This window comes from Triturus cristatus, chromosome 2_2 (assembly GCF_964204655.1).
Source record: "Triturus cristatus chromosome 2_2, aTriCri1.1, whole genome shotgun sequence".
NCBI classification, from domain to species: Eukaryota; Metazoa; Chordata; class Amphibia; order Caudata; family Salamandridae; genus Triturus; species Triturus cristatus.
In genome coordinates this window covers 1,006,944,693-1,006,961,623 of record NC_140582.1, presented here as the reverse complement: position 1 = coordinate 1,006,961,623, position 16,931 = coordinate 1,006,944,693, and the positions used below count along the sequence as shown (strand labels likewise).

Below are 16,931 nucleotides of genomic sequence, written 5' to 3'. Positions count from 1 at the left end.
CTCTGGACATGGCTGGAACACCAGGGCGTCACCCTAGTGGTTCAACATCTGGCAGGCTCTCTGAACGCCAGAGCAGACGAACTCAGCCGCCGGTGCATGATGGATCACGAATGGCGTCTGAACTCCGAAGTGGCGCAAGGTCTCTTTCAGCAGTGGGGAGAGCCTTGGTTAGATCTATTCGCCACCGAAGAGAACGCGCAATGTCAGCAGTTCTGCGCGTTGGAATTTCCAAGGCGGCACTCGCTCGGCGACGCTTTTCGTCACGAGTGGAGTTGCGGTCTGTTGTACGCCTTTCCGCCTATACCACTTCTGCCCAGAGTGCTGAAGAAGATCAGGCACGACCGGGCCCAAGTCATCTTGGTGGCTCCGGATTGGGCACGAAGATACTGGTATCCCGAGCTACTCAGTATGTTGACCGATCCCCCGATACGTCTGCCCCTTCGGGAGGATCTTCTGTCGCAGCAGCAGGGGACGGTCCTCCACCCGAACCTGTCCAGCCTCCACCTCCATGCGTGGAGATTGAGCGGCGGCAGTTGATGCCATTTGACTTGCCTCCTGAAGTCTGTGATATCATTCTGGCAGCCAGGCGTCCCTCCACAAAGACGGTATACGCCTGCCGGTGGAACAAATTTGTGGCATGGTGCACAGCAAAGGCTGTGGATCCCCTTTCCGCCCCTCTTTCTGAGGTTCTCCTCTTTCTTCTTTCTCTGGCCCGGCAGGGCTCTGCCCTGGGCACCCTGAAAGGTTATCTTGCTGCCATCTCTGCCTTCTTGCGGCTTCCTGATCAGCCTTCTCTTTTCAAGTCCCCTGTGGTTACACGCTTTCTAAAAGGCATTACTCACACGTTCCCTCCTGTCCCTTTTGTAATGCCTCAGTGGGACTTGAATCTGGTCTTGACATTCCTGATGTGCGCTCCCTTCGAGCCTCTTCACAATTGTCCTCTTCGTCTTCTGACTCTTAAGACTGCTTTTCTGGTAGCCATCACCTCGGCTAGACGGGTGAGTGAGCTCCAGGCTTTATCTTCAAAGCCTCCTTTTCTGTCTGTTCATCCGGACAAGGTTGTCCTTCGGCCTCGTCCCTCCTTTCTTCCGAAAGTGGTGACTCCATTTCATCTTGGGCAGTCTGTCACCTTGCCCACCTTCTTTCCGCCTCCGCATCCTTCCAAAGAGGAAGAGAAGCTCCACCGTCTGGACCCAAAACGTGCGCTCTCCTTTTATTTGGACCGCACTAAGCAGTTCCGGGTGGACGACCAACTTTTCGTTGGATACGTGGGTGCTAAGAAGGGGAAAGCTGTGCACAAACGGACCATCTCTCGGTGGGTCGTTTTGTGCATCAAAATTTGTTACTCTTTGGCAAAAAAGGACCCTCCTGTTGGGCTGCGTGCCCATTCTACTCGGGCCACGGCGGCTACTACTGCCTTGGGACGGGGAGTCCCTTTGCAGGACATCTGTCAGGCGGCGACGTGGGCTTCGCTACACACGTTTGCCAGGCATTATTGCCTTGACAGCCAAGTCCGGAGGGATGGCTTCTTTGGCCGTTCTGTCCTCCAGGACTTTCTGGTGTGATCTTGGTTCGCAGACCCACCACCGGGGATGGTATTGCTTGGGTATCTATTCTAAGGTGAGGAATCTAACTAACGTGTTTCTTTCAGATGAACAAGTTACTTACCTTCGGTAACGATGTATCTGTAAGAAACATTAGTTAGTTAGATTCCTCACCGACCCACCCATCCTCCCCGTTCTGCGAACTGACATCTAGGGTTAAGGTTATCCTTTTCAGGCCCCTAGATTTTATTTTTGGCACCAGTGTCGGTCTTTGCATGGCTCTGCGTTCCTGGCGCGGAAGGCTATGTACAAGAACTGACGTCAGCGCGCGAGGGCGGCGTCTAAGTACTCCGACGACGTCATCCCGGCGCACGACGCCGACGACGGACGCGGAGCCGCAGACGACGCCTAGCGACGCGCAAGGGGTATTGCTGACGAAAAATCTTCCGGATCCAGTCTGACGCCTGGGGATATTCTAAGGTGAGGAATCTAACTAACTAATGTTTCTTACAGATACATCGTTACCGAAGGTAAGTAACTTGTTCTTCATGCCTAAGGAGACCCCGTTGCATCACCTACATCTGGAGGTTCCCCAGTGGACTTTGCGGCCACTGCTGTACCCAGGCTTGTGAAATCCTGCCTGGCTGAGGCTCCAGCGGTGTCAGAAATTCAGAGAGAGTGCGGCAGACTGAGGCCCGGTGTTGATGTCCAGGTGGGGAGAAGGTGGGACACGGAGCGGAGGAGGCCTGGGAGGCCTGGGGGTTGAGTCAGGCCCAGGCCTAGTGCCAGTGGGTGGCGCACACTGTGCCCTGCAGCCGTAGGTGGCGGTGGGTGCCAGAGGAACAGGGGTTGGTTCAGGCCCAGGCCCTTGGTGCACCTCCTGATCTGCCGTCTCTCACTGGGGTACACAGAATCTAGTTGCCACTGTTAGATCGGAGGAGGCGACAGGGATGTGCTGCGTTTCGTCGCCCCCTGGTAGTGAGCTCTTGGGTGTATGGGGCATTTCCATTGGTTTCGCACAAACGAAGATTCCTGGCTAGCATACACTGACTGGAGGAGAGGGCCCCGCTGGCCTCACTGCACTGCACAGCATGTCATACATGGTGCCTGGGAGTCTGGCACAACGGTGGCCCGCCTGCAGACAGGGGATTTGTTGACATTTGGCCGCTCCTCAGTGAACCAAGCCGATGGGGATCGTTGGCTGCCAGGGCAGGTGACAGTGGACAGCCTGGACTCCAAACTAGAGTCTGTACTCGCAGTGGGTACCTCCCTTGACAAACGGGCACTTCCTTTGAGGACGGCATAGACAGAATTACAGTCGACTTCACGCTGGACTGCGCAGATCATCACAAGCTGACTTACAAGGTACACGACATTGAGCAAGAACTTGCCAAAGTCCCTCCAAGTATCCTGAACGCAGCTTTGGAGGAGTAGCAGCTCCTGGCACATGTGAAGCCACTGGAAAGAACAGTGGAGAATGTGGATGGCCGCTCTCAGTGTAACAACGTGAGGGTTTTGGGTCTGCCTGAGGGAGCAGAAGGGGCGAATACAGTGGATTGAATTGAATTCCAGCAGCCGGGGAAAGCAGAAGGCAGTACGGAGGTAAAAGCCAAGGCGGATGCGAGACCTGGTGGAAAGCCGGTTCCCAACCCTCCGAACGCGACTAAGAGGCGGGGAGACATCTGGACGGCGGCTGTGGAAGGATTGCAATCTCGGAGGAGAGCAGCAACTCAAGCAAGTTACAGAGGCCCCCCAAGTAACCTACTTCCAAATATTGCAAGTATAGAAGCAGAGCAGGATTGTAAGTTAAAAATAGATGAGACTAATGACATTAACGAATCTTGGGAGGAGCACAAGGATTACAACAAATATATAGAAAATAAAGAAAATAAAGCCTCAAAGCACTCAGAGTGCATGAATCCAATAAAGAGGAGGGGAAGGGGCAAATGAGGGACTCTGTTGGTCTCCAAGGTTGGCACAAAACCTCACCAGGAGGAAGGGTTGGCCCACGCCGACGTAACACCTCAAGACCCCCCCAAGAAAGACAACATAGAATTAAGTGTAGTGGGAAGAAGAGGGACCGTGAAGAGCCATACCCAAGATATAAGGTACATGCTAAGAAATAGAGGTTCGGCTCCAGCTCCCAGAGATAACGAAATAGATCAGCCACCTCTCCCCGAAGAAGAATCTACAACCTTCGAGAAGGTTAATACAGTTAATAAAAAAAGAGGTCAAAAGGGGAGCACTGCAGTTGTGATTTCAACCAGAGCCGCCAAAGCAGCGAAAAAAGAACAATCAAAAAAAGTAGCAAACTTAAAAGTAACACCCTCACTTCATACCTTCTTTAAAGTTCAGGAGAAGTCAGCCCCTAAAAACGAGATATTAGAAAAAAGGTGTGAAAATAAAGGTTTATCCACGCACAAATTAACACTTACCCCTAACATAATTTCAATGGAAACCTCTAACCGGTTTCAAACTCTCATGGTAAGAGAACCTATGGAAGAAAACAGCCTAGAGGTGGAAGAGGGGCCTGAGAGCAGAAATAATTGACTCCAGAGAGCCTTGAACAGGGACTCAAATTCGGAGTTACCTATGCAGGTTGAATTGGGAACTTGATGGGATCACTCTTTAAAGAAATGAATTTGAATTTCGCCAAGTCTGAAAAAGATCAAGAGAGAATACAAGCAACATGTGAGGCGCTGGAGTCAAAGGTCAATGCCTTAGTGGATCGAGTGTCTGCCATGGAAAATACACTGGAGCAGACCAGGGAAGAAGTGAAAACCTGCCAAAGCAATATCAACAAATTAAGATCAAATGAAAAAGAGCTTAGAGACAAAGTTGAGACTTTAGAGAATAATTCAAGACGGAACAATCTACGAATATTAAATATCCGTGAAAGCTCTGAAGGGCAGAATGCAAAAAATGCCATAGTTCAATTGTTAAAAGAAATCTCTCCAGAGCTAGACGAAAAAAACCTAGATGATGACATTCAAAGGGTACATAGAGACCCTTTTAGGTTGAATTAATCAAGAAAAAATTCATGGAGAATACTCGTTAATTTTAAAACCTACACTCTAAAGGAAAGTATTCTAAATAAGGCTTTAAAGGTAGGCACCCTCTCCAAAGATGGTTATAACTACAAAATCCGCTCTGATATCTCTAAAGAAACATAAGACAGACAGTGGGCTTTGGGAAATTTTATGCAAGATCTGAGAGCTGTAGGAGCAACGGTCCAATTGAAATTTCCAGCCCTCCTGAAAATTATGTGGAATATTCAGACCTTTAACATTAGGGAGCCAAATGAAGTAGAGACACTGTTGGAACGAATAAGAGCAAATAAGTAAGAGCCAGAAACAATGTAAATATGCACCTCACGAGAACGGTACTCAATTAAGGCAACTAGGTTAGCCCAATGACAGTAGGGAGGGTTCTCCAGGGTGGGGTTGGAGGGACAGTATCACTTCCCTTTTTGACCACAATTCACGTTTTTTCTTTTGGGTGGGGAGCATTTGGGAAGAAAAACAAAAAAAATATTGTCCAAATATGCAATATTTATGGAACACACGGTCATAGTTATCATAAAACACAGATTAAATATACAACATCAAGATAGGTGAGATAAAAATCACAACTTGGAATGTAAATGGGCTTAGAGTGAAAAGAAGAAGACAAACATTTTTTGAGTATTTAAAATTGGTAAAGAGTGACGTTATTATTTTGCAAGAAAGCCACCTCCAAAAAACAGAATGGTCCGAAATGATAAAACATGAAAAATGGGTGGATCACAGTGTATGCACTAATCAGACCTGTGCTGTTAAGGGAGTAGCAATAATAATTAAAAAACCATCGAGGGCAGTAATCCTAGAGGAATGCGTTGACTCAAAAGGTAGATGGGCCATTGTGAAGATTAAAATAGGAGATAGCCATATATCGGTAGTCGGTTACTATGACCCTAACATAGACGATCCCACACCACTTCAATCTCTATATGCCCAACTAATCAACATAACCACACCAATCAACCTTTGCGGAGATTTTAACATACTAATAGATCCACGAATGACAGGCATCCACCAGGAAGAGTTTCCAACCTCCCACGAATGAGGGAATGGCTGAGCAGATTTAGAGATGACCTGGGACTGGTCGATTTCTTGGAGACCAAAGGTGTTCAATTTATTAGATTCACTTATAGGAATTATAAGTATGGTGATGCTTCTAGGATTGATTTCTTTTTAATAGATAAACTGTTAAGCAAAAATTTAAGAGAGGTGGCCCATGTACCTGCACACCTCTCTGACCACTCCTTAGACCAGTTGGAATTAAATCAAAATTTTCTTCAGGGCGATACAAGGTGGACGTTAGACCGCACACTTTTGTTAGACCAACAAGTTGTTGGAGCATTGAGGGACGCAACAACAGACTATTTCCAAATTAATGCTAATGGAGAAGTATCTAACCATGTGGTCTGGAATGCTTATAAAGCAGTAATTAGGGGAAATATGAGGAACAAGGAGGTGAGGCATCAGATAAGCCAGCTAGAGGTGGATATATTAGATCGGCAAAAAAGGTGTTAAGCTCTAACATCGGAGGAAGAGCAAGAAAAAGCATTAGAAGAAATCTCTAAAAAAAATGTATGACCTATCACTTTATCTGGAAGGAAGAGTAAGGAAAAGATGGGAGGCCAGCACTTTGTCAAATTATGAATATTTGGAGAATAGCGGAAAGCTTCTAGCATGGAAACAAAAAACTGAATCTAACAGAAACAAAATTATGGCTGTACATAGGGATCGGGATGGGGTAAAGGTAGAAGACAGGACTGATATAGAAGAGGCATTTCTGGACTTTTTTCAAGTACTGTATGAGGAAGATTTAACACCTTTGGGCCCTGCAGTAGATTCCTATTTAAAGGACTCACAAATTACTAAGTTGGACGTATTCCTCTGCGAATCACTAAATGCTGCAATCATGATCGAGGAGGTCCTGAAGGCGATAAACAGATTAAAGAAAGGGACAGCAGCTGGCCCAGATGCCATCCCAAATGAGCTTTACCTAGTTTTGAAAGATTCTCTGGCCCAGTACCTAGTGGACCTTTTTAACTCAATCTTTCTATAAGGCATACCAATTCCAAAATCATGGAATGAGGCCACTAATAGTTTGATTTTGAAACCTGGCAAAGACCCCCTCAAATGTGAGTCGTATAGACCTATATCCCTCCTGAACAACGACTACAACATTTTCACGCAGATTTTAGCAACTAGACTGGGACCCATTATGGATAAACTTATTAATAATGACCAAAAAGGTTTTATTAGGGGGAGAAAGTTACATGAGCTTACTCACCAACTTATTGGAGCTATTGATATCGCCACCCAGGAACAGATTCCCCTTGCGGTTCTTACATTTGATGCTTTAGCATTTGATAGCGTGAACTGGTCATTCCTACAAGCTGCCATTTCTTACTATGGGTTGGGGGTAAACTTCTTAAGAACAGTTAAAAACATATATAAGGTCCCAGTAGCAAAAATTCTTATAAATGGAAGTCTAACGAAGGAATTCCAGATTAAAAGAGGTACGAGGCAAGGTTGCCCGCTCTTGCCCCATCTTTTTAATCTATATATAGAACCCCTATCTAACATGCTTAGAATGTCCCAGGGAATTATTCCATTTAAATTCAAAGGGTGGGCTATGAAAGTCGCACTATATGCCGACGACCTAATTATCTATACTAGTGATTTAAATAAGTCTTTCTTCACTATATCAAAATCATTAACAGATTTTGGGAATATCTCTGGTTACCAAGTCAACCATCAAAAGACGGAGACTATGTGTTGGAACATGAACCCAGCAACAACGGGACTTAAGAACAGCATAAATACTTGGGGATAGAAATCTTAAAGAATATTGATGAAATCGCCCAAGCAAATTTGAATTCAAAAGTAAAGGAAATTAGGAAATTACTAAAATCATGGAGCTGTTTATCTCTTACATTTATGGGCAGAGCCAATGTTATTAAAATGGCGATCCTGCCTAAATTCACGTTTCTATTTAATGCCGTCCCCTTGGAGTTTAAACATCAATGGCTAAAGAAGAACCAAAGCGAAATCAACACCTTTATCTGGGCCTCTAAAGGCGTAAGGATAGCATGGTGAAAGTTATGCCAGAGGAAATATTGTGGTGGTATTGCAAGCGCAGACCTCTTGGCTTACTATATAGCCTTCCAATTTAAAAACATAAGAATTCTCTTTAGACCACATGAGCTTTACTTTTCCTAATGGAAAGTTGCAACCTCTGATGACCATTGTCTTTTAAGTTCGGGAATCCGAAGTACTTTAAAAAAGTTTAATTAAAGGTACTAGGAGCAGCGTACAAAATGTGGTACGAAAAAAGAAGGGTATGGAAGATTCCTTATTATAGTAGCTCGGCACCAATATGGAATTCACCCGGAACCCCTGACTGCTTAAAAGACTCTCTAGCAGGCCCACTGAAGAAAGCAGGAATATCGAAATGGGGTGCACTTTATAAAGGTGGACATCTACTCAGTTGGGATTTACTATCAGAAAAAACTAATGGGGAAATATCCAGGTTTAAGTAACATCAGTTGCTGAGCTGGTCAAAGGAACAAGAGGAAAATCTAGAATCCACTCGGAAATTGGAGGAAGAAATTCAAAAAGACTCAGCCCAGAAAGAGGTATCAAAGTGGTATTGGATTGAGAAAGAAAAAGACGAATTCACTACACTAGATGACATTTGGAAGAAAGTCTTCCCGGCTCAAGACTTGCAACAGAAATGGCAAGAATCCTGCACTTTTTTATGGCATAATATTGTTTCTGCACCCCTTAGGAAAAATCATCTTTTTACTTTACATAGGTCTTACTGGACACTTGAGAAGTTATCTAAAATGAACAATCAGGCGATGAAACTGTGTCCTAAATGTCACGAGTCAAAAGCGAACGATACCCATATGTTCCACCTGTGTGCCCATCTTGACATATTTTGGGAAGAAGTTGGTAAGATTATTAATAAGGCATTAGAAACAAATATTAAGGTAAGCACATTTACTGTTATTTTTGGTATCTTGGATAGTCATGATTCTACTATTAATTTGAGCTAAAACCAAAGATATTTATTATTTGTCTTAATTTTACTTGCTAGACGCGAGGTGTGTGTAAATTGTATTCTCCCCCCCCCCCCCTAAAGTAGTAGATTGGCTTTGTTCAGTGGATAAGGTCAGAAAACTAGACAAATCTAGAGGGAAGAGTAAACAAACAAGATATTGGGAGCTTTACGACAAGAATTTATTGGAAGTGTAGGAAGGGGTGTCCAATGATTTTACCTGATGCGACCCAACAAATTCAGGTGAACTATCATGGTGGATTCGTGGTGGATAAACCCAATCGAATTTGAAGGTTCTTCAAGACATGGTCTCACCTCGCTACCTAAGGGTGGTTCCAATACACCTAGCAGAAGGTGTCCCTGTTTACCATAACCTTTTAAATCGCATAAATGAGGACAAAAAAAAAAAGACTACGTTTCTACAGATTGTTGAAAAAAAAATCTCTGTAATAACCTTATGCCCTCCCGTAGTGGAGCTGCGGAATAAATCAAAAATTGATTTGAAAAAAATAAATTATACCACTGCACAGCTCAGTGCACTGTCCACTAGCTAATGTGCACACGTCCTGCACTAGCGCAAATAGAGTTTACTCCATTGGTTGAAAGGTTATACTCTTGGATTTGTCCTTTTGTGCACCAGTGTTCTGCAATGGGGCCACAAAGGTTCGATAAAATCTTGCATTGTGAATTCTTGAGAGCTTATTTGGGGTGACGCATGGCTTGGCTCTCCTGCAGTGTACGACATTCCACAAAAATGCCAAATGACAACTGCTACTCCAGTTGATGCTTGTGTCATATGCAAAATACGAGTTGCAAGTGGAATATGATATAGCCAAACCATAAAATACATTTGTGACCCAATTAGCCAAAAATCGTACCTCATACATGTAAAACCATAAAAGTGCCAATGGTGCGGTAGACTACAGCGACCATGTGTCCGCAGAAAAGTAATGAGCTGCTACAAAACGGTACATGCAGAATGGCCCAGTGAGGTAAAACTCGAGGTTCTAGAAATCAATGCTGCTAAAACAACTGCATTTATAAAAAAAAAACACCACTTGTGTATAATACTGTACCTGTTACAAAATGCTACACTACCATGCACAATGAAGCGATCAGTGGTGTCACACTCACATGTACAGTGGCAACTAGTGCACTGCCAATGCGTGGACTTTGCAACCAAGGACTGTGCGCGAAAGAAACGTCATAATCTATACTTAGCAACAAAAAACACAGGAGGAGTGCTCGATAACAAAGAAATCCGAGGGGTGTTTACCTCTAAAGCGAACGGGGAACCATTGTGCCATTGCCTGAGCGTTCCGGAACATTAAACTGCTGCAAGTGATGTGAGATGCTAAAAAATGAAAAAAAGTTAGGCTGCTGATCCTAAAGATTGCAAACAATAAACGTGATGCAACGAGAACTCTAATTGCAGTGCGGAGCAAAACATAAAAAACATGATCCCAAAGATTGCAAATAATAAAAGTGATGAAACGAGAACTGTTCCATTTACCTTGAAAAGTAGAAGACAGTCTCTCGTTCAGAAAACATAGTGAACGTGCTTCATGTGAGGAAGCGTTGTGCAGAGTGCTTTTTAGGTCTCGCCCCTAGCGTTGCAGTGCGCAGTGAGACTTCATGTAGGGGTTTCTGAAAGCTGACCACACGCTCATGCGTGTGCTTTTGTTATCGTTGCAGGCTATTGGGCGTTGCGTGCGTCTTTCTAACAAAGACAGCACGCAATTGGGAAAATGCAGGCGCTTGTCCCGCATTTGCCCCGCCCATGGCCTATTGGTATCTGTTACCCGCACGGCCGACATCTGTTTTAGATTATCGGGTGTTTTGCATTATCGTGCCCGATAATGCAAAACATATGTCTGGCTGTGGCGCGCGCACCACTTGCTTGCTTTTTGTCAGAAGGCTCCGCCATGTGAACAACCTACGGTTGAAGAAAGAGACCAATAATTTATCTTTGGCGGGATCCCGGGGGTGCAGTAAGGCTTTGTGCAAAGCCGGAACCCGCTGGTTTCTTTTCTTTTCTCCTCTTAATTAAATGATGAGATTTCAGAAAGCCTAACAGTATCGTGTTTCAGACTGGGTATTGGCTACGTAGACGTCATTGCCCTTATTTTTAAGAGGTTGCTAGTGTGTTGAGTTATGGTAATACATGGGGCACATTTCATTTTTGGGTGACATTGGGTCGCGGAGTGTGTACAAAATAATGTTTCCATTTGGGGCTGCACGTATTGTTTTCTTGTTAAATTGAATGCTTAAAGGCCCTTTTTACTGTGGCTGCATGGCCGTAACCTAGTCTTTGTATGTGATATGAACATGAATTTTAACCCCTCGAAAGCCTGACAGCATTGCACGGCGTTGTAATTGCGCATGTCTGCACATGTTCACAGGTATGTGCTCACACCGACGCAGGATCAGGGTGTGGCTTGGAGATGCTTGTGTGCTACGTGTTTCCACGCTCCTGCACATGTATGCTGAGTCCATGATGTGGTCATTAGCACGATGTCTTTCACGAGTCTGTGGGAACTCGAGGGCCTGCCTCGGCACCCCTCTTCTGCGGCGCCGCACCCTGGAAATGAAATATGTCACGTGACGCGTGATTTCAGGCCTGTCCTTGCAAACCTTCCCCGGTACACTATCCACAGCCACCAGCATCTCAAAGGGACAGTCAACATGTCACAAGCACAGCCAGCATATCACGGGTGCAGAGACAGCATTTTATAGGGACAGTCAACATGTCACACCCACAGCCAGCATGTCACGGGTGCAGAGACAGCATTTTATAGGGACAGTCAAACATGTCACTCGCACATCTAGCAATTCACGGGTGCAGAGACAGCATTTTATAGGGACAGTCAACATGTCACACGCACAGCCAGCATGTCACGGGTGCAGAGATAGCATTTTATAGGGACAGTCAAACATGTCACTCGCACATCTAGCATGTCACGTGTACGGAGACAGCATGTCACGGGTGCAGAGACAGCATTTTATAGGGACAGTCAACATGTCACACGCACAGCCAGCATGTCACCGGTGCAGAGACAGTATTTTATAGGCACAGTCAACATGTCACACGCACAGCCAGCATGTCACGGGTGTAGAGACAGCATTTTATCGGGACAGTGAACATGTCACACTCACAGCCAGCATGTCACGGGTGCAGAGACATCATTTTATAGGGACAGTCAAACATGTCACACGCACATCTAGCATGTCATGTGTGCAGAAACAGCATGTCACGGGTGCAGAGACAGCATTTTATAGGAACAGTCAACATGTCACACGCACAGCCAGCATGTCACGGGTGCAGAGACAGCATTTTATAGGGACAGTCAAGATGTCACACGCACAGCCAGCATGTCACGGGTGCAGAGACAGCATTTTATAGGGACAGTCAACATGTCACACGCACAGCCAGCATGTCACGGGTGCAGAGACAGCATTTTATAGGGACAGTCAAACATGTCACACGCACAGCCAGCATGTCACGGGTGCAGAGACAGCATTTTATAGGGACAGTCAACATGTCACACGCACAGCCAGCATGTCACGGGTGCAGAGACAGCATTTTATAGGGACAGTCAACCATGTCACACGCACATCTAGCATGTCACGTGTGCAGAGACAGCATGTCACGGGTGCAGAGACAGCATTTTATAGGGAAAGTCAACATGTCAAACGCACAGCCAGCATGTCATGGGTGCAGAGACAGTATTTTATAGGGACAGTCAACATGTCACACGCACAGCCAGTATGTCACGGGTGCAGAGTCAGCATTTTATAGGGACAGTCAACATGTCACACGCACATCCAGCAGGTCACGGGCGCAGCTACAGCATTTTATAGGGACAGTCAACATGTCACACGCACAGCCAGCATGTCATGGGTGCAGAGACAGCATGTCATGGGTGCAGAGACAGCATTTTATAGGGACAGTCAACATGTCACACGCACATCCAGCATGTCACTGGTGCAGAGACAGTATTTTATAGGGACAGTCAACATGTCACACGCACAGCGAGCATGTCACGGGTGCAGAGACAGCATTTTATAGGGACAGTCAACATCTCACACGCACAGCCAGCATGTCACAGGTGCAGAGACAGCATTTTATAGGGACAGTCAAACATGTCACACGCACATCTAGCATGTCACGTGTGCGTAGACAGCATGTCACGGGTGCAGAGACAGCTGGCATGTCAGGAGTGTAGACACAGCCCTCTTCTCACAAGTCGATGGAAAGCCGAGATTCAGGGATGCAAGGACACCCCTCATCTCACAGTTGCAGCAGGTGCAGAGCTAGAGAGCATCCCACAAGTGCCGCAAAGCCAGCGTCTTACAAGTGCTTCGAAGCCAGCATCGTACATGTGCCGCGAAGCTAGCATCTCACAAGTGCTGCAAAGCTAGCGACTCACAAGTGCCGCAAAGCCCGCATCTCACAAGTGCCGGAAAGCTAGCAACTCACAAGTGCCAAAAAGCTAGCATCTCACAAGTGCCACCAAGCTAGCATCTCATAAGTGCCACCAAGCTAGAATCTCACAATTATTAAGAACTTGGACAAGTGGTATTAGGTATAGGTGTATTGGCGCCACTAAGATGATTCACACATTAAATCTCCCACTATCTAATTATTATAGCGGTGCTGTAAGGTGTGGAGAACCACAAACTCCACAAAAGAAAGTGTTAGCTAACATATACTCAACTTGTTCCCCAGCACATGCAAATTGAAGCTTAAGGTGTTCACGTTTGTTAAAACATACTACAACAAGCAACGTGTAACAAAATGAATCGTACATGCAATCTTCTCTCTTTTCTTTTTTATTCATATAGGCCTTCACAACAGCTCCCAACAGCCAACACGTGTTTCGTCGCGTAAAGGAATGTAGTCCCGCGACTTCCTCAAGGCTGTATAAGTATAAACATACAAAAGGCCAATGTATACAATCAGAATTAAAATAAAACTTGGTCATTCTTAGTTTAACACCAAAGTAAATAATACAGTGTATATTTACACATAGGTGGACTGATCTCGCAATAGTGAAGATAAACATTGTTAACAGCGGTAATAAAGTCAATTAATGCTATAACCCAAATCTAGACGGAGAGAACAAAAGGTTTAGCCCGTGTAGACAAAACACCATTGCCGCTCTTTCAAACCTGCTAGTGAAACTATATAAAGGGCGCCAAACCTAAGTGTGTCTGAAATCTTAACACACATTCCGTGACGTGTACCAATCTATTAGAGGTGCCTCATGTGAACTTAAAATTAAAGCCTCTTAAATATAACACTGCAAAACCTTTCCTGTGTTAATAAAGTACCTCATTTCTCCGTGTTTGAATCCTCTGAAAGCAAAAAGAGGGGGGAGGGAGTAAAGACAAAGGAAATGTATCAATTCCAAACTTAGTCCTCTAGTGATGTTAAAATCAGCATCCGTTTCTCAAACAAAAGCCCCGGTACCTACTTAATCTGTGGTGATAATTCCGGACCACAGTATTAAGATTGGATCAGATACTTTTTAGATGATATACTGAATCCGTGAGATATTTGTAATATAATGGTCCTTTTTGCACATACTTCAGACGTATATATATATATATATATATCTTTTACAGCATTATTGAAACTGGCCTGTTTGAACTTATTGAGAGCTTAAGTGACACATTAACATTGACCCCGTCCATACAGAAACCCTCTGTGATCCAGAATTATCACCACAGATTAAGTAGGTACCGGGGCTTTTGTTTGAGAAACGATGCTGATTAAGCTTCAATTTGCGTGTGCTGGGGAACAAGTTTAGCATCTCACAAGTGCCAAAGAGCTAGCATCTCATAAGTGCCACCAAGCTAGCAGCTCACAAGTTCCAGAAAGCTAGCATCTCATAAGTGCCCGAAGCTAGCATCTCACAAGTGCCCCAAACCTAGCAACTCACATGTGCCCTGAAGCTAGCAACTCACAAGTGCCGCGAAGCCAGCATCTCAAGTGCCGCGAAGCCAGCAACTCACAAGTACGCGAAGTATGTGAAGGGAAAGCATCCGCTCGCTAGTGCAAAGCCAAGCAACAGTACAAGGACATTTCGCCAGCGAGTCACAAGCACTCATTACCAGAGCGACAGGCCCAACAGCACGTCCCACAACACATGGTTTCCTACGGTTTACCGCATAATTATACATTTGCCACAGTTGCCTCATAATCATCATCTCCTGCAGAATTTTCCTTCTCTTCTCGCACATTGTAGTCAACCCTGCCAATTTCATCCCAACTGCTATGTGTAAAAGAACCTGTGGCGGCACAGGCAGAAAGAACCTGGCTGAAACATTGTGATGTTACAGCTATAATAACTGTGCAAAATAAATCAGCTTGCACGATCACCTAATCCTGTGTTCATTTTAGTAACGCAAGATTGTTTTTGTGCATGGGCATGTATCATGCCCTGTCTTTTTTGACTTTCCATGTAATACAGATTCAGTCTTGCAGTCCTAGGGGACAGGGTTATCTTTTTAGGCAATATGTATTCAATTACACAATACTGGTTATTGCACCCAATGGCTGCCATGCGTCAGGTATTAACACAACTACACTTCTAGTTTGCACGCATGCTCCGCCCCTACAGCTCAGTAAAGCGGGCAGGGGAGGAGGCAGCTTTCGGCAGGCAGTGCTTCCTCGACCATAAATATCACACATTGCGCTCGGCCCTGAAAGGCTGCGCGGGGAATCTCCGACGGCCTTTCCACACGCGATTTCAACCTCCTCCATCATCCCCGGCCGGTTCTGCATGTATCGATGCACTTTAGGAACCATCGATCCGGGCCGGGCTTTAATTAAAAGACCTATGCAAAATATGAACCAGTCTGCCTTTATTAACTCTTTCCGCCCAGCCGTTCCTAGCTCAGCTTTAAACCTCACACTTTCCCCTCGTTGATTGGGCTGAAGAGGACAGATGATCAATTGTATCTAAGATCTGATATATGCGCGCGCAAGACAACTGTTAATGCTTCTATCTATCGGGGTGGGTCAAAGAGGGCCTAATGTATTCTAGAAACACTAAATATATCCCTTTCCCTTCTGAGGGGCCTAAGTAAGAGAGCGGAGAGCTGCCAATCACGGAGGAATCCGTGAATACCTGCGGAGACGCGACCGTGGAGAGGCTCGCGTCAATGCCTGCTTTTCGGGGAGTATTCACCTGGTAAGTCTTGTCCGCTGGGGTCAGGCATCCCAATGCTGCTATATCAATGCAGGGAGAGCCGCTGGCCACTGTAGTGTCGCCAGGTAGACCCTTCCACTGTCGTGGGGGTCCCTGGCAGAATCGAAAGCAATGTCCCCCTGCGAACGTGCCTGCGGTGGACGTGCCTGACGTCCATGCAGGAGGCACGTGATGTCAAGCAATAAAGAGCCCGGAGCGCCAGGCGTGGCAAGCAGTGTTCTAGCCACCAGTCACGTACACTTGTGTTGTGGCCCCATGATTTCTAGGCCCTAGGCCCCAACACCACACTGGCGACGAGGTGGTCTCGCCACCCCATCGCGTGCATCGCCGCGTTGCGCTCTTGCCCAAGGAGCGGCTTTGATTTCCCCACCTCGTGAGGATTTGTGCTGCCCAGCGTGGTCCCCAGCCGCCTCCGGACCGCCTACCTGGTGCCCAGCCGTGCTGCGCCCATCCCCTGCCTGGCCAGGCCCTCCGGTTCCCCCTCGGCCTCCAGCGCCCGCCTCCTGGCTGCCCGGGAAGCTTCTGAGCCTGCGGAGCCTGCACCCGCGGAACAACGGACCCGCATGCTGTTTCTCACGCATCTCGCGTGCACCGGGCGATCCAGCATTGCCGTTTCTCACGCATCTCGCGTGAGATGCGTTTTTGACCATTCTGAAGCCCGGAATCGCCCCTCCTGCCTCCCTGGACGCCCCTGGACACCGGGAAGGCCCCAGAGGATCAGTGCACGACGCCCGGAGGACTAGTGAGCCGGCCCCGAAAGGGTGAAGGTGAGCCTACCCCCGCTGCCGCGCCCACCCACGACAACCATGGCCAATGTACCCCCCTTGGAGCCGTTTGCAGTCACCGGCACACCCCGTCGCAGGCGGCACAGTGGAGGAAGTGGGTGGAACGGCTCGAGAACTACTTCGTGGCGGCGGAAATCGCGGCAGAGCGACGGCGCGCCAAGCTGCTACACTTAGGAGGTGAAGCAATCCACGACATATCGAAGGACGTGACGGAGGCTGGCCCGCCCAGGACGTATGCCACGCTGCGCGACGCTATCACTGGGTACTTTGAA

At 46.5% G+C, this 16,931-nt stretch overlaps 1 long non-coding RNA gene across 1 annotated transcript in view; it reads right to left on the bottom strand.

Annotated features, from left to right (window-relative positions):
• LOC146863067 (uncharacterized) overlaps window positions 1-15,987 on the bottom strand; it is a 221,800-nt gene extending 205,813 nt beyond the window's left edge. Inside the window, exon 1 of the long non-coding RNA XR_014978551.1 lies at window positions 15,854-15,987. This is a non-coding gene — a long non-coding RNA (uncharacterized LOC146863067). The remainder of the gene's footprint in view (window positions 1-15,853) is intronic.
• Between the last annotated feature and the right edge of the window lie 944 nt (window positions 15,988-16,931).